This window comes from Apium graveolens, chromosome 7 (assembly GCF_009905375.1).
Source record: "Apium graveolens cultivar Ventura chromosome 7, ASM990537v1, whole genome shotgun sequence".
Taxonomy (NCBI): domain Eukaryota; kingdom Viridiplantae; phylum Streptophyta; class Magnoliopsida; order Apiales; family Apiaceae; genus Apium; species Apium graveolens.
In genome coordinates, this window is record NC_133653.1 from 39,283,575 (window position 1) to 39,306,559 (window position 22,985).

The following is a 22,985-nucleotide window of genomic DNA, read 5'->3' on the forward strand; positions in this document are numbered from 1 at the left end:
ACCATATGCCTTCAATAGAAGACTTAACTCCAATTTTTGTTTAGTCCTTTTTGAAATATGGTCCTGGATCATTCTCAAGATAGGACCTTCTAAGATAGATAGCCCGCTCATGGCGATTACACGAATTAAATCTTTACCAACTACTATTACGGTTGGGTATTGCACGGTCATCAGAAGGAATGTCAATCTTCCAAACCATAATACAACCTTCACAGCCTTAACCATCATCACTGTATTCTTTTGGCACAAGCGCCTATAATTATCCTCTTTCCTCTAAGGTGTCGGCCACCTCTTTGGCCTTTCCTGATAGTAAACTTTCCTTTCAGTCAATGTCATTTTAACCACCTCCAAATAAATTTTCTACCTCATTTCAATCACTGCTTATGTGAAGATGTCTTCCTTAAAATCTGATGAGTAAAAAAAATCACCATTTTTCCATAAGTTATTGCCTCAGTCTTTAGAGGTTAATCACTGTCACGACTGACTCTCAGTCATACTTAGAACGTCTCTTATCATGGGTCCTTCTTGTTTTCACCAATCTTGACCCTTATTGGGTCGATCTATACTTTCTCGTGGTTTAACACGTGCCCCACTTGGCATCATTATAATTACGTCATATTTCCTTTATTAACATTTTTATTCTTGAGAATTTTGAATATTACCTTTCTCCTTGTAAAACTTCTAAGGTTATCCTTAAATCCTTCATCAGGTACACCCTAGGCACAGGGCATATCAAGATACCATTTATTAATACCAGAATCATAGTCTATATACTTCTGAAAAATTTCTCCACTGATTCCTTAGATACAGGGCATATCAAAATACCATTTACTACTACTAGAACCATTGTCTATATACTTCTGAAAAATTTCTCCACTGATTCTTAAAGGTTGTTATTACCTTAATCCTTTCCAATTCATCCTGTCAAAACTCACACTGTCCCTATTAAGGGTGAAATGCCAACATTTATGCATTCCCCTAGGATTCATTTTAAGTTGCCGATGTTCTATCCTTAATTCCACCTTTAAAAAGGTACATGCATCCTTCCATGGATAATCAAGTCATATATCCATGATAAGGATGTCTTATTCAATCATTCCCACCTCGATAGTATATGCCTAATTTCACAATAACATCTGTATTCAAAATGGGGTCAATCAATATGGCCTCCAAAAGATAACAACGGTTATCCGCTTTTCTTGCCTAATTTGGTAACGATAACAAGGATGTTCTGGAAGATATTGGTCGTGTTTAACGTGAACTTCTTCTTAATAATTCCTTATTTACTTTTGTTGTTTATCTCAACAGTCATTTCAATGTTGGGATATCTTTCATACCTGGCGTCTCCCTTTCTGGGTATCAAGCCACCGGTCTTACACTTCACCTTCTTGAAGGTCACTTCCTTCATCCAATTTTCCTAATTTCTTACTTCCTCCTCAGTCTATCCGCGTCTCATTATTTATCCTTCGAACTATCTCAAATCATTATGCCTTTGCAATGTTACTTGGTTTTCCTCGAATCCTCCCAACTTACAGGGGATAAAATATATGTATCTCTTATGCCTTTCACCATCAATTTTAACTCATGGTGAACCACCCTCATCCTGACGATTACATACTTTTCTATTTCTATTGCTACGAGTCTTTAGGGTTTCCTCATACCCAACTCCTTTATCATTCCTCACACTCTACTGCCTTTATATTCCTTTCCACTTCAGTTTCTTTTTATTTTCCTTTCTCTTATCATTATTTCATGAACTAACACAACATAAGTATTGATTTCAAACATCCCGTCATTCTGGATTCGTGTCCTCAGAACGAATCTTGATAACTTTTACAACTTAGATTCATAATTTATCATACTCGTCTGCCTTTATTCTGACTCTAAAGCTTTTACACTATCTCTATAACCTTGGGAATTACTTTCCCGAAAAAATTGACTGAACTTAAATCAGTTTATTCTAACCTCTGGCTCCGTGCCTTTCTTGGTCTTTCACCAGCAGGTGGCCTCTCTTTTAGGAGGGTAAGTGACAAAACAGTCTTTTGTGATTCGTCAATCATTTAAAATCTCAAATAATTTCTATATTTCCTCTAGCCAGGCTCTTGCCTCGACTGGGTCAGCTTGTTCCTTGGAACTCTGAGAGCTTAGCGACTTAAAGGTCCTGAAAGAATTTCTCACCACATTATTTCCTCAGGGTGGTGGTTGGGGATAATAGTCTAAGTTCTGTCTAGAAAGGTCCATAAATTATCGTATAGCAGTGACGTCTCGGGTCTTCTTTCCTTACTCGACTTTCTGTTTCCTTAGTATGAAATATTTCATCCTTCTCCCATACTTGGGGTTATCTTATACATTTTAAATCCTCATTTTCCACTTCATTATGTTATGGGTTCATTCTATCTTGATGGCGACCTCCCTGACTATCACGTTCAGGTTTTGCTCTAAATCATATTCCTCAAACTAGCTTTCATTTAAGATCTCATCTTTAAGCTCTTGAACATTTGGAACCCAAATTCTGTAGGAATACCTCATTATTCCTTTCTCATCTTTCTCGGTATTAATCTTTTATCTAATTGTTGGCTCTTTGCCTTCCTTCATCACTTTTTCTGGCACAATATGTTCTTTTCCGATAATTCGGACTGTGTTGCAATCTCAAACAGCTTTTCGGTACCGGCTCCGGTTACCTTCATATCTATTTCCATTTTCTCAAAATCTCTTATCAACTCTCCCAAAGACATTATCATCTTGAGTCTCTCCTTTACACTAAGGGCATTAGCCACCATTTTGGCTTTCCCTGGATGATAAAAAGAATCTCATAATCGTAATCCTTGATTAGCTCTAACCGCCTCCTTTGGCGTATGTTGAGCTCTTTCTGCGTAAGAAATGTACTAGAGCACTTATGGCTTAGATAAATCTCGCACTTCTCTCCATACAAGTAGTGCCTCCAATATTTAGGGCAAAACTATTGCCATGAGCCCAAGCTCATGGGTGGGGATATCGAATTTTATATTCCCTTAATTGTCTTGACGCGGACGCGATTATCTTGTTGTGCTGTATAAGAAGCACCCTAATTCCTTATGCGAAGCGTCACTTACAAATCACAAAATCTCCTTTTTCCATCCGGCAACGCCAACATAGGGGCAGTCACCAACCTTTGCTTCAGTTCTTAAAAGCTGTTCTCGCATTTCTCTGTCCATTCGAACTTCTCGGTCTTACGAGTAAGCCGTATTAAAGGGGCTACTATCTTTACAAACTTGAACGAACCTCTGGTAGTGACCGGCCAATCCTACCTCTGGGAGTTGCCCTAACCATAGTCATCAATTCCTCAGTGGTCCTTTATTCATTCTTGTCAGGATCCTTCACGGGATCCTCCTCGGCAACAATCCCTTCTAGGACAACACCCTCAACCGCTACATCCTCAATATCAACATCATCCGGTCCTGCGTTAGGACGCTCTATCGGATCCACAATCCGATCTCCAATTAGTAATAAAACATCATCGCGCTGTTACTCCTCAACCTCAGGGTTCGGAGTCCCGCTACCATATACGATAACGAACTACGCTTCTATCACGATATTTATAAGGGTTCCCATAAGGGTTTTAACTGTCAGTACTACGTTAGGTAGCCTGACTATGAACTTGGCAAGAGTTCTTATTATCTTAGTTATTATCTTAACGTCACATCATCTCTGAGGTTTATAATGCTTAGCTCTGATACCACTTCTGTAACACCCCCAAATCCGGGGTCGGGGATCCGGGTTGTCACGAGTTCCATTTCCCTTAATAACACCCAATCTTAAGAAATAATCAACTACTCTGTACTGTGACCCCACAATAAACACATACACCACAAGTTATAGTATCAGAGATGAATATCCAAAAATAATCACAAGTCATTTTATTCCACAATTATCTTCCAATACACCTTAAAAGGTTTTCTGAATAAATTTACATTTTCTTTGCCATTATTACAATTCATAAATATACATAAATCTGGTACATCAAAAGTTGAAGTCTAGCCTATTGGTAGCTCCTACCTCAGCTACAGCGACATCAACGCCTATAGGAAACTGCAGAACGTTTCCTATCCGCTCACGAATTGGGAGTTTGGTCCTGTTCATCTTGTCTATCTGATGTTGTGTGATGAAAGAAGAAAGCAAGGGTGAGCAGCAAGCCCACCAAAATAATATGTATAATGATTAACAATATATGAGCCTTCTCATAGTACTCATGAAAGTCTTGGTCAAAAGAAATGAACCAAGTTGATATCTTAATACGATGAAGTCGCAAAATATTCAGTATATATATATATATATACATATATACTTTTCAAAATATTGGAAGTCCTCTTCCATGCATAATACACACTGAGTTCCAGTGTATAACTGTATAAAAATATCGTTGCAAGGTGATGTTATATATCTAACCTTGTCTCAACGCTTTTCTGAAAATCTTTGTCATGCATAAGATAATCATTTACTAGATATAAGTTTAAAAGATGAAGTTACAAGATACTCCAATATACTTATATCTTTTCCAAATACTACTTGAACTACCACCGTTCAAGTTATAATTAGTTTCAAAAGTTCATCACATAGATGAGACTACAAGACCAGATTTGAATAGATTAAATCTTTTAAAATATCATCAAAATACAATGAAGTTACGAGATACTTCATTTGATGCAAACATCATTTTGAAAACCTTACCCTGCCAACACTCAACAATCGCCCAACCGTAGCCTTTCTATCGAAGTGCTCTGGGTAGTGTTGCAGAAATATCCAATTGGATGATGAACTCATTACGGGAGTTTGCCGCGCCAGGAAGACCACTTACGATGATCAGTCGTAGTAGTGCAACCCCACCATTTTCTACATGTAGAGGAGAACCTGTCGGATTTACTTGTCAATCGAACACTGAACTCCTAAGGAATGGACCGCCTTAGCGGAACTTCCAGGCCATTTGGGCCAATATAATAAGGCTGGGCCGGCGCTACTCGACCACTTACGCCACTCCTAGTTCAGATGAAATCCATGACTCTGAAATGTAAAGCTCGTCCCCACTTTCCCCAAGTAGAAACTTGTTGATACGGCTCCACCAAGAAGTCGTATCTAGTTGGAAAGGAAAACTCACCGATATTTCCCAGGCGATGCCTGTTAATGGATTAACTTGTTCCAAGAATTTTACTTCCTGAGTGTTGGGTAAGTAATCAAAAACTCTTTTATCAAGACAACAACCTTGTTGCGAATATAAAATACACCACAGAGCCGGATCCCTCCGGTTTTGAGCGAGTATTTAAATCCCCTTTTTAAAAGGAAGATCTTAAATATAAAAATGAGTTTTGGGATCCGCTCTAACTTTTGAAAATCATTTTAAAGACTTGAAAATACTTTAAAGAGTGTTTGGAATAATGCTGATTTAATAAAGTAAATTAGTCTCAATATAAAGAAATATCTGAATATTATTATTTAAATAATATTCCCATAAAGAATAATTGAGGTAGAAGTTGGAAAACTTATACTTGAAATGAATAGTAAATAATCAAAGATATACTTATACGAAAGTAATATCTTTATTTGAATATCAAAAGTAAGTTTGATTATCGAGCATTATTCTTTAATAAAATAAAGAATATTAATAAATAATAAGCGGAGTCATAATATCTCGAATGAAAATTATAAATAATATTCATTAAATAAAATAAAGGAGTCATACATCCTCAAATGAATATCCAAGTAATATTCAATAATTAATATAAAGGAGTCATAAGTCCTCAAATGAATATTCAAGATAATATTCATTAATAAAATAAAGTTATTGAATAAACCTTATTCGATTAATAGTTTTGAAAACTATAACCATATATATATATAAATATATATATATATTTAAAATCTACTCGGGATCCTTGACTCCCGGTTTTAGAAAATGTTTTCACCTTTGGGTCCCTATAGTAAGGGTATATGCAAATTACCGTTATTCTCTAATATAGGTATTATCAACTGAACCAACAGATATATATATATGGCAAGAATACGAAACAGGCATGCATATGTAGCATATCACATGCTACAATATATCGCAAGAATTTGCTAATATAACCATCATGCATCTATTACAAGATAATGCATATACAAGTGTATACATCACAACAACAGTATAACGGGTAGAAAACTTGCCTGAGCGACTAGGGGTTACAAATGGCTCGGGACGAGTCTGGTAACCTATAAACAACAAGTAAGTTGGAATTAAACTAAAGTCACTTGTACATCTATACATTAACCAACTTAGACTCTAACGCTCGCTTTGCGCTTACTAATTCTCTTAAGTCACTCGAGTACCCTCGGCTCCACCATTTTTATTAATTTAACCATTACGAGTTTTAAGGCGATTCCTTCGCGAGTGTCTTACCAACTGCCTATTACACCTTACATAAATGTTTCATACTTCAATTAGTCCTTTAAGGTCTTTAACCTATGTTTCAAAGTAAGGCGAGGGGTAAGGGTTCGTTCGCGAAACGTCGTTACTTAAAACGGTCGTTTCTCCTAAACCGTTCATCGGAATCAAACGAACCACATATCAAAATGAAGCTCGTAACATGAACTATCTAAACATGGCAATGGTCAAAATCTATCAGTGAGTTCAAGGGTTCTGATTTTAAGAACAAAAAAACAGTCTACGGTAAATCGGGCATTACGACGGCTATGTTTACGCGATTTCCCAAATTTATACCATCCCAAATCCACCACAATTCAACCCCAATTCACAACCCAATCAAAACTCCATCCAAACTACATCATAACAGCCCCAACAACTCCACATTAACAATTTATACTTATTCCCCGCATGAACTAAAAGCTTTACTTAGGTTCCTTAACTAATTATCAAGATTTACAACCCCAAAAATACCACAAAACCAACTAATCTCTACAAACTCAACCAAACTTTAAACAATCAAGCATCATGCTTCACATATACTATATCAATCATATTCATTCCTAATTACTCAAAACTAAAGCTAGGGTTTGGAGTTTATACCTTCCTTGGAGAGTGGAGAATCAAGAGAATGGCTTGGAATCACCCTTAAAGTCCTTATCCAAGCTTAATCTAAACAAAACTTCAAGAACACAAATTTTAGTTCCTGAAAAACACTATTCACCATCTTCTTCCATGATTTATAGAAAAAGATTGGCTTGGAATTAGAAGCTTAAACTTATAGGAAGTATGTAACTATCCATGGGGAAGCTTAGATAAATACCTTGCTAAATAGTAAGTGGTGGAGCTTGGATCTTCATTTTGTTAAGAAAGAAGTCGAGAGCTTCATGAAGAAATGAAATATCTTTGTGTTTTGTGAGTTTTTTGCTTGGTTACTAGCTTTTGATTTTGGTAAATTACCTTTTTAACCATGAAATTTGTGTGGTTATTAATCAACCACACCTCCTTCCCTTATGTCATGCTTAGGTCATCCTCATGATGTCATCCTCCCCTCCTTGTCCTCTTCTCATTGGTTGGGTGACATCATCCTCTCTAATCCCTTTGATTAACTTCCTAATTGTTTGCCTAATGACCGCTGATCTGTTATACGGTTCGCTTAACTTTCGTTTTCGTTTATCGTTTGAGGGATCATACCCGGGATCTTATTACTTAGGTTCCCTTAACCTTTCTCAATATATTGTATTCCTTTTATGATCCTCTCTTATAATCCTTTAATTTAAATCATTTTTATCATGTTACCTTATACTCAATTCTTTCTGTATCTAGTGGATTTCCGGGAAAAATCAAAGTGTTCAGAATTGGATTCTGACGATCTTTACATACACTTATATACCACATAGAGTACTAATAATATCCCAGAAGATCAATAACAGAACCCCTACATAGTGTGGCATGAAAAGCTTTCTCATTCAGCATAATCTGCAAAATCACTATTCATAAGGGTTTCAAAATTTCCAAAAATTGGGGTTATTACACCAATGGTCAAGTTAGGCCAATGTGTGCCTTGGATCCAGTAATTAGAGTAGTGCTGTGTGCTTGCTCGGGGTTAGTGCGTGACTGATCAGCAGCCTAACCTTGGTTTTTAAAACTTAAAATGAATATCTAATTCTAATGATTAGTTAAAAAGAAACTTGATTCCTTTGAATCATCTCATTTGATCATTGTTTAACCTCAGTTATCACTATTATGACTTGCTGAGCTAGTTAGCTCACCCTTGCGATTCTTTTATATATTTTACAGTTGAAAGGAATATGGATGATAGTGAAGTTCCTCAGTCCAAAGTGCGGGCTAAGGGTCCAGTTGAGTTGAATCGAGCTAGCAGAAGCTTCAGGCGGTATAGAGATAGTCAGATTATAAGAATGATTTTATTTTCAATTGTAAGTTAAATTAGTTGGGATTTGGTACGTTGTAATAAAGGTTAAGATTGTGGCTTGTTTTCATACTTTAACCTGTTTATGAAGCAGGGTCATTATAAATAATATTTCTTATACAGGTGTATGTATATTGTGTGTGGTGTGGACCCCAAACTTCTGACCCGGGTTTGGAGGGCACCATAGTAGGCATGGCAGTCATGTTGGGAAAAGAAGAGGGTGCAGACATAGGAGTAGGCATGACAAGTTTACAATTAACCGACAAATGATTAACACTACCATACTTAACATAGATTTTTCTTGGTGAATATTTATCAGGTGTGTAGTTGTTATGTTTGTTAATTCCTACTTTCCCATTTCTATTGTTTTTCTTTTTAGCTTCTGTTTTAACCTCAATCTTTTCGAATATATCATTCAATTGCTTGATGGACAGATGACCAACATTAACTTTCTTCTCCTTCCTGACTTGACTTGATTCTCCTGGAATAAAGTTCTTAGAAACTGATCCATATTTCTCATTCAATTTGGCTAGCTTAGCTTTGCTAACTGGTTTACTCACAGCCGACGGATGTGGCTCCTTGTCACTCGACAAAAAATCCTTTTGATTATCTGACGGATGATTTTCATCATCCGTCGAGTCCACATCTGTAAGAAATCCTTCAACCAGATTGGACTCAAGATTCTCTTTACTCTTCTTCCAGGATGCATCACAAAAGGACTCAATACCTTGAACTTTAGTGATTTGAGCATGGACATCTCTAGATGATTTCCATGCCTTAATCACTTCCTATTCTCGTTCAAGCTGCTTCTTTAAAATCTCTTCTTTCTTCAAGGACTCAATTCTCAATTTCTCAAATTCAATAAACTGAGACTCTAACACATTATTCCTCTCACTTAAAAACAAATTGTTTTCTTTAATTTTAGCAGTTTCTTTAATTTCACTTGAATTTTGACTTATCAACCATGTTTCTGTTTGGCTTAGCTGCTCCAAAATTCTTCTTGAATTTGAGTTTGGAAAATCTTCTGGATAAAAATGCTAGATGTTCATAAATATCATCCATGTCATCTTGGCTCAAGTGATCTTCATTTTCAGCTACCAGCCCTTTACCCTTATTTCACAGACCTTTGATGTATACTCAACAGCTTCTACCTTCATCTCTTTCTCCTTCTCTAACTCAGCAACCAGTGCTATGGACCCTCCTTTCTTCATTCCTTTTGCCATCCTCTCATCTTGCTCTATTTTAAGCTCATAGGTTTTCAGGATGCTATATAGTCTCTCCAAGGTGAGCTCCTTGTAATCCTGTGAATTTCTCAATGAGACTGTCATTGGCTTCCACTCTTTTGGAAGAGATCTAAGGAACTTGAGGTTAGAGTCTTTTGTTTGATAGACTCTTCCATGCAACTTCAGAGCATTTAGTAGCTTTTGAAATCTACTAAAAATATCAGTGAGAGACTCACTTTCTTCACAGTGGAAATGCTCATATTGCTGAATCAGTAGCTGCATCTTGTTCTCCATTACTTGATCAGTACCATCACAGATGATCTGGATTATGTTCCAAACCTTTTGGTTGTTTTACAGTTAATGATGTTATCAAACATATCAGCATCAACTCCATTGAACAATATATTCATGGCCTTCTTATCTTTCCTGACTTGCTCAATATCAGGGTCTTGCCATTCATGCCTAGGTTTTGGAACAGATGGCTCATTGCCAGTTGCAGCTATCATTGGTACATGAGGACCTCTCTCTATGCAGTCCACATAGGCCTCATCTTGGGAAAGAAGATATAGGTGCGTCTTCACCTTCCAGTGGTGATAGTTTTCTTTGTCCAGAAAAGGAATCTTTACTCCAACATCCTTTTTGTTCATCTTGTTATTTGTTATGATCTTTATACTCTTTGTTCTTCAAGAGCTTGCTCTGATACCAATTGTTATTCCCTAACAATACAATAAGAATTATAGAAGGCGGTTGAATGTAATTCTAGCTACTTTTTAAAATTTAAGGAAAGTTATAACTTGATAAATATAACAGTGTTTGATTAGCAATGGTGCAGAATAAAAGAGTGATAGAAATAAAAGCACCAAGTAATAAAAACATAAGCTTCTAAAACTTTCTGGTGGATTTGAAAGTATCCATCAGATAAATATATATAGGGGGCTACTCCAACAAAAACCAATTTAGAATAGAAACTAGAAACCAAATAATTTTTTTAAAAAATTAATTCAAAATATAACACATATGGTATGCAAATCGATCATTGAGAGATGTAGAAAAATACAGTGAAATCGGATTTGAAAAAATATTTACGGTTTGACGGGAAATATCAAATTAAAAACGGAGGGAAAAAGCTGAAATTGGGTGTGGGAGGGTGCATGGTAGTTGGGTGGTGTAATTTAGGGGGGACCATTAGATTGAGTAGATCTAATGGCTTAGATTAGTTCTAAGTTTCTATTTTAATTTTAGTTTGTATTTGATCATTCCCCTATATATATGTGTGTCAAATAAGAACCCTGTGAAGCTTTGAATAACTCGCAACTGCTTATAAGATTGAACAACTAAGCTACAGAGAAATGCTTACAGAATACATCTTGATTTGTTTTTCTGAAAATAGGCTTGCTTAGTTAATTGTTCTACTTGCTACACTTGGTTTGTATATCACCAAGTTTAAATGACAATAAGACAAAATAATAAAACAAAACATATCTAGTCTAACTCTATGCTGCTTCATTACTCTATTCCAGCATCTTTGAATATTTTCATAATTGCATGGAAATGGTAATGCTTCTTTGTTCTCAAATTCTTCCTTAACAGGCTGCCACATTCCTTTTGCAAACACCCACCGTATGTGACTGTGTTGTCACTGTCAACATCTATTTGAATTTGATCATTCGTCAGGACTATGCTTGTCATCCGTCAGGAGCTTTGTTGATCATCCGGCGGGAGTCTTGTAGACCATCCGTCGGGAGTCTTTTATGTCACTTGACTCCATTTCATTTATACAGAATTACAAGACATCTTATATTTAAAATTAGTCACCATATTCTGTATATCCACTAGTAGTCAACATGACTCATATACTCCTACAGAATTTACACAATATTTCATGCAGAAATGTGCTACAATTCTTATTTGTTACATAAGCTACTCACTCGATGGATGTCAGTTTGTCATCCGTCGGGACTATAAAGTTCATCCGTCGGGACTATATTTGATCATCCGTCGAGTGCTACAAAATTCACTAAGTTGAATCTACTAAGGTGTTTTGTTAACTTATCATCAAGTTCACAGCATATTCCTAACAGTTTCATACCCGAGTGGTCGTCTCGGATCGTACCCCTCAGGACCCACTTCTTCCTCCTCCCGAGTCATCTTCTCGGCCTTCTACAGATGATCATAGCTCTTCTTCCTCCGGTACCACTGAGACATCCAGCAAGAGTGGCGGAGACGATGACATGGATGTTGAGGGCACCTCTGCCCCTTAGAGCTTTTCTAGCCCTGCGTGGCTTATTTATTTTACTTAGTCTTTGAGACTATCTTTATTTATCAGACTTTGTTTCGCTTATTTGAACCTGTCTTATTTATCAAACTTTATGCTTTTATCTCATGCACTTAGTTCACTTATCATGCCATAGGGATTTTAAACATATTTCGGAAGCTTCCACCTTCCTTAGAACCAAGTTACCTTGCTTGAAGAACATTTCTTTAACCCTTAGGTTGTAGTAGAATGAAGCATTTTTCTAATATTCCACTATCTTCACATGTGCCTCATCTCGTACTTCATCAATTAGATCCAGGGCTAATCTTTGCCCCTCCTCATTTTCCTCAACATTGAAAGCTTGGACTCTGGGAGACGAATGTGATATCTCTGCAGGAACAACCTCTTCTGCCCCATATGCTAACATGAAGAGAGTTTCTCTAGTTGTGAATCTACAAGTAGTTCTATAGGCCCATAGTATTGGGAGTATTTCATCCACCCAGTTATTCCTCGACTTCTCGATCCTCTTCTTTAGTCCATCCAGGATTATTCGATTTTCCACTTCTGCTTGCCCATTGGCTTGCGGGTGAGCTACAGAGGTAAACCGTAACTCAATTTTGTTTTCCTCACAATATTTTTTGAATTCCTCATTGTTGAACTGTGTTCCATTATCGGTAACTAGGATACGGGGAATTCCATATCGGCACATGATATTTTCCCACAGGAATTGTGCAACTTGCTTAGTTGTGATTTTGGCCAAAGGCTTGGCTTCAATCCACTTAGTAAAATAATCAATGGCTACAATCAAGAACTTCTTTTATGCCGTGGCCATGGGGAAGGGTCCAAGTATATCCATTCCCCACATGGAAAAGGGGATGGGAGAGTTGATGGGGGTCAACATCTCGGGGAGTTATCGAACAACAGGTGCATGTTTCTGACAACGATCACACTTTTTCACAAAGTTTTTGGCATCGGCCATCATCTATGGCCAATAGAAGCCTAAATAGGTTATCTTATGAGCCAGTGCTCTACCTCCCAAGTGTTTCCCACAGGTACCTTCGTGTAATTCTTCAAGAGCCAAGCGTGCCTCATCAGGCCTGAGATATCTTAAGTAAGGAACCACGTAAGATCTTTTGTACAAAATCCCATCAATCAAGGAGTATATCAGTGCTCGAACAGCCAACTTCCGTGCTTCAATCACATCATTTGGCAGCCAACCAACTTGAATATGGGCCTTAATGGGATCTATCCATGACGTCCCCAGCCCTATATGAGCTACAAGTTTAACATCAATGCTCCGTGTTCTCAAAATACGGAAGTATACACTTCCTGAACTTTCCTTTATCTCTGATGAAGCAAACTTTGACAATGCATCTACCTTAGCATTTTCCTCCCTTGGGATGTGCTCAACATGGCATTCATCGAAATGTGTCATCACAACCCTTACTAGTCAGACATACTTAGCCATTTGTCATCCCTTGCCTCAAACTCTCCCTTGACCTGGGATATGACCAACTTCGAGTCTCCACAGACTTTTAAGTTCTTGACCCACAGTGTTCCTTCTAGGCCGAGGCTAGCTATCAGAGCTTCATATTCTGCTTCATTGTTTGTAGTTGAAAAGTCTAGCTTCATAGCATATTCAATCAAGAACCCATCGGGGCTTTATAAAACTAGCCCTGCTCCGCTTGAATTTGTTTTTGATGCTCTATCAAAATAGAGAACCCAATATTCCTTCTCCTTAACGTTCTTTTCTTTGTCTTCTTTATCACTTTCTGTGCCTTGAGGTATAGTATCTTCCTGCCCCCCGACTTCTTGGTTGGGTATGATACATTCCACCATGAAGTCAGCCAATGTCTGTGCTTTTATTGCCGTTCATGGCTTGTACTTGATGTCAAATTCTCCCAACTCTATTACCCACATAATCAGTCTCCCACTAGCCTTGGGACTATGAATAATATTTCTCAAGGGATAATTTGTTAGCACTTCAATTTTATGATCCTGAAAGTTAGGACGCAACTTCCTTGAAGCCATTACCAAGGCTAAAGCAAACATCTCAATAGTTGAATAATTCAACTCAGCCCCATACAAAATTTTTCTAACATAGTATAAGGGTTTCTGGACTTTAAGTCCCTCCTTAACCAATACAACACTGAAGGCATTTTCTGAAATGGCCAGGTACAAGTATAAAGTTATATTTAGAGCTGGCATGGCCAACAACGGGGCCTGTCTCATATATTTCTTTAATTCTTCGAATGCCTTTTGACTTTCCTCAGTCCATACAAAATCCTTAACCTTCTTCAAGGACTTGAAGAATGACAAGCACTTGTCCCCAGATTAAGAGATGAACCGCCCCAATACAGCAACCCTTCCAGTGAGCTTTTAAACATCTTTGAAAGTCCTTGGGGGCTCCATGTCCAAAATTGCCTTTATTTTATCGGGATTGGCCTCGATTCCTCTCTTGGAGACCATAAGAGTCAAAAACTTTCCAGATCCCACTCCGAAAGCACACTTTGCAGGATTTAGCATCATTTTTTGATATCTCAGGAACTCAAAAGCTTCCCTTAAATGGGTTATGTGGTCTGTCTTTACTAGACTCTTGACTAACATGTCATCGACATAAACTTCCATGGCCTTGGCAATAAGATCTTTGATAATCTTATTTACCAACCGTTGATAGGTGGCTCCTGCATTCTTGAGACCAAATGCCATAACAAGATAACATAGAACACCAAAGTCAGTAATGAATGATACCTTTGGGATATCATCCTTGTGCATCTTGATCTGATTGTATCCATTGAATCCATCCATGAAGCTCAGCATCTCATGACCAGCAGTAGCATCTATCAATGTATCTATCCTTGGCAATGAGAAATAGTCCTTAGGGCATGCATCATTCAGATCGGTGAAATCCACACACATCCTCCAGTTTCCATTAGCCTTCTTTACCATCACAGGGTTCGCTAACCATTCTGGAAACTATATCTCTTCAATGAAACAAGCCTCCAAGAGCTTCTCTACGTCTTGTGTAATAGCTTCTTGCCTCTCTGGAGCAAAGCTTCTTTTCTTTTGCTCCACTGTCTTTCGATTTGGATCCATATTCAGCTTGTGAGTGATCAGTTCTGGGTCTATGCCTGGCATATCAGCTGCCGACCATGCAAACACATCACTATTTTCTTGCAAAAATTTCACCAACTTCCCTCTAAGGGGCTCCTCTAGTGTTGCTCCAACGAAAGTCACCTTCTCAGGATCCTCGGGAGCCAAAGGAATCAGAACCAAGTCTTCTTCCGGCTTCCCTCTTTTCTCATCATTCTCCCGGATATCGAGGTCTTCAATAGGCAGAACCTGCCCCCCAACTCCATCTGCCCTAAAAGAGGCCACATAACAACTTCTTTCCATCTTTTGATCTCCTCTCTCTTCTTCAATCCCATTTCGGGTGGGAAATTTCATCACCGAATGATAGGAAGAAGGGACTGCCTTGAAGGTATGTGTCCATGTTCTTCCCATGATCGCGTTATAAGTTGAACTAGCCTTCACCACCATAAAGTCCAACATCTGTATTTCTTGCTTTGGTTCTTGACCTATGGTCGTTGAAAACTTAATTATCCCTTCCACGGGGCACTCCACTCCTGCGAATCCATATATTGGCATATCGGTCGGGGTTAATTGGGAATCATTATAACCCATCCTTAAAAAGGTATCATGGAGTAAGATGTCCACTGAGGCACCATTATCTACAAGGACCCTCTTCACCGGGCTGTTCCCTATTATTGGTGTTATGACCAGTGGGTCGTCATGAGGAAATTTCACACCCTCCAAGTCAGAATCATCAAATGCCATTATCACTCCTGTCCTAGTTCTCTTCGGGGCTTCCCCAACAATATGCATAACCTCTCTAGTATACGCTTTCCTGGAGTTCCTGGATAATCCAGAAGCAGTTGGTCCTCCAAAGATTGTATTTATCACAGGCCCTCGGGGTCGCAATCCTCCAAAGATTGAATTTATCATTGGTCCCCTAGGCTGGGGATTCCGCCCCTAATCATCTTGGTCCCTCCTACGATCTTCAAAGTTCTTCCTCCCATTATTGTTCCTATCTCCTCCATATCCAGTGTACTTGCTCAATCTTCCTTTTCGAATGAGGAACTCTATTTCCTCTTTTAATTGTCTATACTCATCGGTGTCATGACCAGGATCCTTGTGAAATATGCAATATTTGCTCTTATCTAGCTTTGTAGGATCAGCCTTCAGGGTTTTAGGCCAACGAATATCTCTATCTTTCTCAATTTCCATCAAGATCTGGCTTCTAGGAGTATTCAAATTAGCATATTCAGTGAACTTTTGCCCAGGTCCTCCCTTCTTTGGGGTTGAATCAGGGTTTTGCTCAGTTCTAGGATACTTGTCCTTAGCAATATATTTCAGATTATTCTTTCGCTTCTTGCCTCCAGCGGGCTCGTTATTTACTATTATCTTCCTTATGCTCTCCTCCACTTTGATGTATTTTCCGGCCCTATCTTGGAGCTGCAACATACTTTCAGGGGGCTCTTGGCCAAGGACATCTTGAAGAACTCGTCCCTAATTCCCTGTTGCAGTGCTATCATAGCTACCTTGTCATCAAGGTCTGGGACTTTTAAAGCTTCCTTTGTGAAATGATTCAGATAGTCTCTCAAGGATTCCTTTGCTCCCTGCACAATGCTCATGAGAAATGCTGAACTTTTCTCATGCACTCTACCGCTGATGAATTGCTTAATAAAAGCCTGACTTAGTTCTCTGAAGGACCCAATAGAATTCGGGGGCAAACGCCTATACCATCTTTGAGCCATTCCCGACAGGTTTTGAGGAAAGGCCCGACACTTAATATCGTCGTTCACAGGATGAAACAATAGTGCATTAAAGAATATCCTGACATGATAAGCGGGATCTCCGGTACCATCATAAGCTTTGATGGTGGGCATCTTGAACTTCTTTGAGATATGGGCGCTCATTATTTCTTCAGTGAATGGTGGAGTAGGATCATCAGGATCTCCAAGGGGAAGAAGATTGCTTGGATCAGCCCTTGGGACAATAGTCCTTCTCTGTAGCGGACCATCTAGGTCTATGATTGGAGGAGGATTTCATCCCCTTAGAGGTAGTGGGGGTCTGGGCGTCTGGTGCGCCTCCAAGTCGCGCTTTAGCCTTTGAATCTCAGCCTCGTGAGCCCTGATTCTCTCTTGAACTTCTTGGGGATTCGTCCCTCGGGTGCTCCTAGGACGTAGGTTAACATCAGGCATCAGCTCTTTACCAGCACGCCTCCTTCTTGGGGCCAAATCATCATCCAAAGATTCAGAGTCTCTCTCAGTGTAAGGACCAGAAAATTCTTGATCCTCCGGGATATGAGCCAAACCACGTATATATTGGGGCGTCTGCCCTTGTGCTTCACTCTGATTAGCATGTCCACTTCCTCCAACCTCGGGGTAAAGGGGCATCCCATAAGGGGGGTTAGTGGTCACAATAATTGAACACTCATACCCAACGGGTCGAGAATTTACAGGTGTATGTAGCTGTTGAAGTTGAGAATTAGTCCCTTGGGGAGCCAGGAGAATCATCCCTTGTAGTTGGGGTTCAGTTTCCCCTACCTGGGCTCCTCCTTGGGTGGCGGCATAGGCTGAATGCGGAGGTATCTCCACCGTTAACGAAATTCTTTGGGTCGTCCCCACAGGTGTTCCTTTAGGGGCGTTGTTTCCTCTCCGTGTTCTCGCCATGGTTGTTGTAAGCTTTCCCACAGACGGAGCCAAATGTTATGGATTAAAAACTAGGGGATGTTAATTGTTGTATTTATTACTAGGGTTCGTGAGCTTCGAGACTCAATTTGACTGCTCTTGTGCCTCGTGACTCGATCTGCCTTAACAAGATGCCTACGTACCTTGCTGATTGCCAATGATCAAGTCAAAAACGTAGTTCTAATTTGGTGGGGGTGAGACCCCTTATATAGGTGTTGGGAGTCCTTGAATTGGACTAGATTTAGGAGACTTGGTGGGCAAGTCCCTGAATTAGAATGGACTTTGGAGTCCTAAGAGGTACGAAATTGATTCCTTATCCCATTAGATTCCTTGGAGGCCAATCTTCAAGGAATTATATTCCTAACTAAACTTTATTTATCAGCTGATTTATCTCTTATTAATTAATTACAAAATTAATTAATATTCAGGGTTTTGGGCCCTTTGAAATAGCCCTAGTTGTCAGCATAATTCTGATATAATTAATGCGATATTAATTACGCAATCAGGGTTTATTTTATTCCCTATCAATTAATTAAACAAGCTTATAACGTATGCAATGCACGATAAATTTTTTAATATTTTATGTATGTTAATTCATAATTATTTTTAATTTTATAAAGAAAAATAATCTTTAAATTTAGGCACTCACTTCAACCTTTGAGATTTTTTCTAAATTCGATAGTTCATTTAGCACTTACTAAATAATCTTTAATTTAGTGATAAAATAATTAATACTCAATTGAAATTATGTTGAAATTATAAAGAAAAGACTGATACATATTTTATATTCAAAATTATATTCACTATAGAGTCATACTTATACTTTATTATAATCTTGAAATACACTTTTTTAGTATTCGAATAAAATTTCTCTAACAAACATATACACTTTTTGATGCACTCTTTAATATTAGATCCAATGGTTTTGTACTACATACTCTAACATCTAATCATAAATTTGGTCTAGTTCAGATTTTAAATTAAAAAATTAAAACAATGAAAAAATTGGGTAAAAAACTAAACCAACATAATATAATTATTTAAGTATTTTTCAAATATACACATTAATCTCACTATATAGTCCATTTATATCCAATTATATACATAATTGGCATTTTTTCTCTTTAATTATAAACTCATCTTATTTGAAAATTTCAATCACCGGGATGAATTAGAATAATTATATTTTATCGCTATTTTAGGAGAATAATATTGATATGAAAAAGAGTAATTTGTATTGTTTTGATTATTTCAACTAATATGTGATTTATGATTAATATCTACATGTACACATTATTAATTTAATTTATTTTATACAGAGAATTTAGCATAACAATATTTTTGGGGTTTGTTGAAATCACGGAATAAAATATGATTATTTTGCTAAGAATACATAACAAATTTTGATTGATTTTGTAGCTGATCTTGTTCGTTGATTCGAAGAATTTAAGAGAGAGAATGTTTATTCTTTGTTATTTCAGACTATTGATCATTGGTAAACAAGAAGCCTATGTACCCTTTTATAGGGGTTCAAACCACACGTAATTCTTGGATAACAAGTTACATAGACGGGTTAGGGTTTGGTCCGGTCCATCAAGGCCCGGGTTCGTTGACCGTGGGACCGTTCGTGAAAAGCCCATATGTTTTCATGGCCTAAGCCCAATTAGGCTTCAATTAGATGTCATGATATTAGGTGAAGATATCTTGTTGGTGAGGTACAAGAACACCTAGAGGCCTCATTTACGACCCCATGGAGTCTGATCATGTAATGTGGCCTTGTAGAGGGTAAGCACGATTATTGATAATTAGTCCATGCATAAATATCCTTCCTCGCATGCGACCACTTGAGGCCTGGTCATGGTTCTTCATGTCAAATAGAGAATATGAAATAAATTATTAGCAAAGCGACCCTTTTTAAGGCTAGGCTCGCATGTCTTCAGTGCTTTGATCGTAACAAAAATTATCTTCATATGATGTGATCCCAAAAATATGTAAGTAGTGCTGATCTCGAAAAGGTCCTTCCAAGCGTGATATAGTCCCAAATTGTCTTTATGATGTACCCCACACAGGTTGACGTAGTCATAAATTATTGTAATTATATCTCCTGTGCAGTTGATATGTGAGCATTGACTCCCATTTGTTTATTCAAGTTTCTTTAAAATATGAGGTGAGGACCCCCATCATGTTGATATGCGGGCAGGACTACTCTACTATGATATGGGAGCAGCCCGCTGCACATGATAATATAATGTTAGGACTCCTTTCTTTAATATATCTCTACGTGTCAGCTAGTGAGGTCTTGATCAATATAGCGGTACATGGTCAATATACCGGTATAAGAGCTAAACTATAATTTCAGATTTAATTATTTTAGCCCAATAATAATAACAATTCTCGTAATGGATCTATTTAGAGTTCATATCAAATTTCGGGCATAATAATTTTTAGAGTAATTGGCAGTTTGTAACCCACTTTTATTTTCATTTTTGCGATTTGGGTCTACATTATTTTCTCTGTCAACATGCACCCCATAAAAATTAATTTCGCTTCTATTTGCACCCCAATGATGACTTTCCATCCAAGATAACCGTTAACTTTAACGGAAGCGGGGGCATTTCAGTAAATTACTAATTAAAATAGACGAAAATAAGAGTAATTGACACTTTATAACCCATTTCTTTCGAAGTTTTTTCAATTCGGGTCTATATTATGTTTCCTTGCAAGTTGCACCTTTAACTTTGAATTTCGCTTTGTTTTACATCCCTGGACCGTTTTAATTTTTATATTAGGGGTAAAATCAGAATTTTTTGGTCTACAAGAACAAATCACCGGATCCTTTGATTTCTCAATCCAAACCTACAAATAAATACATGAATCCATTACAAATAACAAGTAAAAACTACCTGTAATATCAAATTTTATGAAAAATGCCCGGAAATCAAACCACCAATTCGAAATATGAATCCTATTATCGAGTTTAATTTTTATTTTAGCGGATATGAATCGGCATATTAAATATTCGATCCTGGATTCGATCTGATAAAAAAAATCTAATTATAAATGGAGCGAATATTTAATAGGCCGGTCCATATTCGCAAAATAAAAAATTAAACTCAATTCTAGGATTCTTATTTCGAATTGGGGGTTTGATTTTCGGGCATTTTTCATGAAATTTGATATTACAAATATCTTTTGCTTGTTATTTGCAAATGGGGCTGAGCATTCGGTCGGTTTGGTCCAAAACCACGCCGAACCGAATAGACCGAAAAACTGAATTATCATTTTTTTTCTTGGATCGAACCAGACTGAAATTTTATTATGGACCGGACCGGACCAACCAAACCCAAATAATTCGATTCGGCCCGGTTTTGGATCAAACGGACCAAGTTTTTTAAAAAAAAGAAAATTTTATTAAAAATGTCAAACCAAAAAATATGAAATCTAAAATATAATTAAAGTAAGGTGATATGTAGAGTTCTATGAGTGTACGAGTATAATTACAAATTAAAAACTATGATTATAATTTTTAGATATATGTAAATATATAATATAAAATTATAGTATTTACGATTTGGTCTATTCGGTCTATTCGGTCTATTCGGTCCGGACCGAAATATTTTTTAAAAGAATCGGTCCAAACCGAATTTTATTTCGGTCTATTTGGTCCGGACCGAATAGAACGAATTTCTGAAAAATCAGGACCGAACTGAATTAGTACGGTTCGGTTCGGTTTTTCGGTTCTATTTGCTCAGCCCTATTTACAATCGATTCATGTATTTATTTGTTGGTTTGGACTGGGAAATCTAAGGGTCCGGCGATTTGTTCTTGGAAACCAGAAAGTTTTGATTTTAACCCTGATATAAAAGTTAAAAACGGTCCAGGGTGCAAAACAAAGCGAAATTCAAAGTTAAAGGTGCAACTTGCAAGGAAACATAATATAGACCCGAATTGAAAAAACGCCCAAAGAAATGGGTTACAAAGTGCCAAATACTCTTATTTTCTTCTGGTTTAATTAGTAATTTACTGAAATGCCCCCGATTCCGTTAAAGTTAACGGTCAACATGGATGGAAAGTCGTCAATGGGGTGCAAATAGAAGCGAAATTAATTTTATGGGGTGTAAGTTGACAGAAAAAATAATGTAGACCCAAATCGCAAAAATGAAAATAAAAGTGGGTTACAAACTGTCAATTACTCTAATTTTTAATAATTATTTTTATTATATTAATTTTTTATCCGAGTAATTTATTTTGAGTGGTCCCAAATTATTCCAAGTAATCATGTGTGGGTAAGTTCATTGAGTCAGCTTCAATTTTTAGAACATTTTTTTATTGCAACCTTATTATTTTTAACATGAAATCAATGATGCAACTATGCTTTAGGTACCAGAAGTGCCGTGTAGCCTATGGCATGAAGCAGAGAATAAAAGTCATTGTATTAGCATTTTGGAAATTTTACCACGTGCTTTTGTTTTTTATGTAAATTTATTAATTTAATATTATTTAAATTTTAAATTAATTTAGATTTTTGAATTTTATAGTGTAAATATTATATTCAAAATGTTGTTTATCTTATATAAATATCTTATTGGTCTGATTTGAAATTTAATTTTGTGTTATTTAGTATGTTTAGAATTAAAGTTGTCGTTATTGGGTATTTAACCTTAACTTTTGATAATACTTTGAATTTATCTTTTTTACTCGTATTATATATAGGATATAATTAGGTTACAATTTTTTTACAATATTTTAAAATATATTTTTTTGTTAGATTTTGAAAGATAATTTGAAACTCTTTTTTGAAAAGTTTGAATACATGCTCTATTTATAATATATTAAAAATATCAAAATCCTCTCCTTGCAAATTAGGATACCTTGCTTTATTTATAAATTCCAAACTACCTCCTATAACTTAAAATATATATTCTACTCTAAATATGTTAAAAATATTTTAATTATCAATATTTTCAATCCAATTACATGTAGGCTAAAATTGTGTATCTAAGATAATTTTTATTTTAAATTAGATTTAAAGAAGTGTTTGAGGAGTTTCGAACCCTTTAACTTTGATAGTATTCTAAAATTATCTCTTTTATTCTTATTATATAATAGAACTAGAATATAATTAATTAATTAAAGTAAATTGTAGTATTTATATACGTATATGTATATATATATATATATGTGTGTGTGTGTATATGTATATTTATTAATATAGGGAGATATAGTCTAACTATCAAATAGAAATAATATTAACATAAAAACTATAAATCAATAATTGGTTATCAAATTTTTGGATTAATTCATCTATAAATTAAGTTTTTTCAATTTTCTTAAGTTTTTTATTTTTTTTTTTAAAAACCTTGTCAGCATTTACCATTGTATATCGGTACAG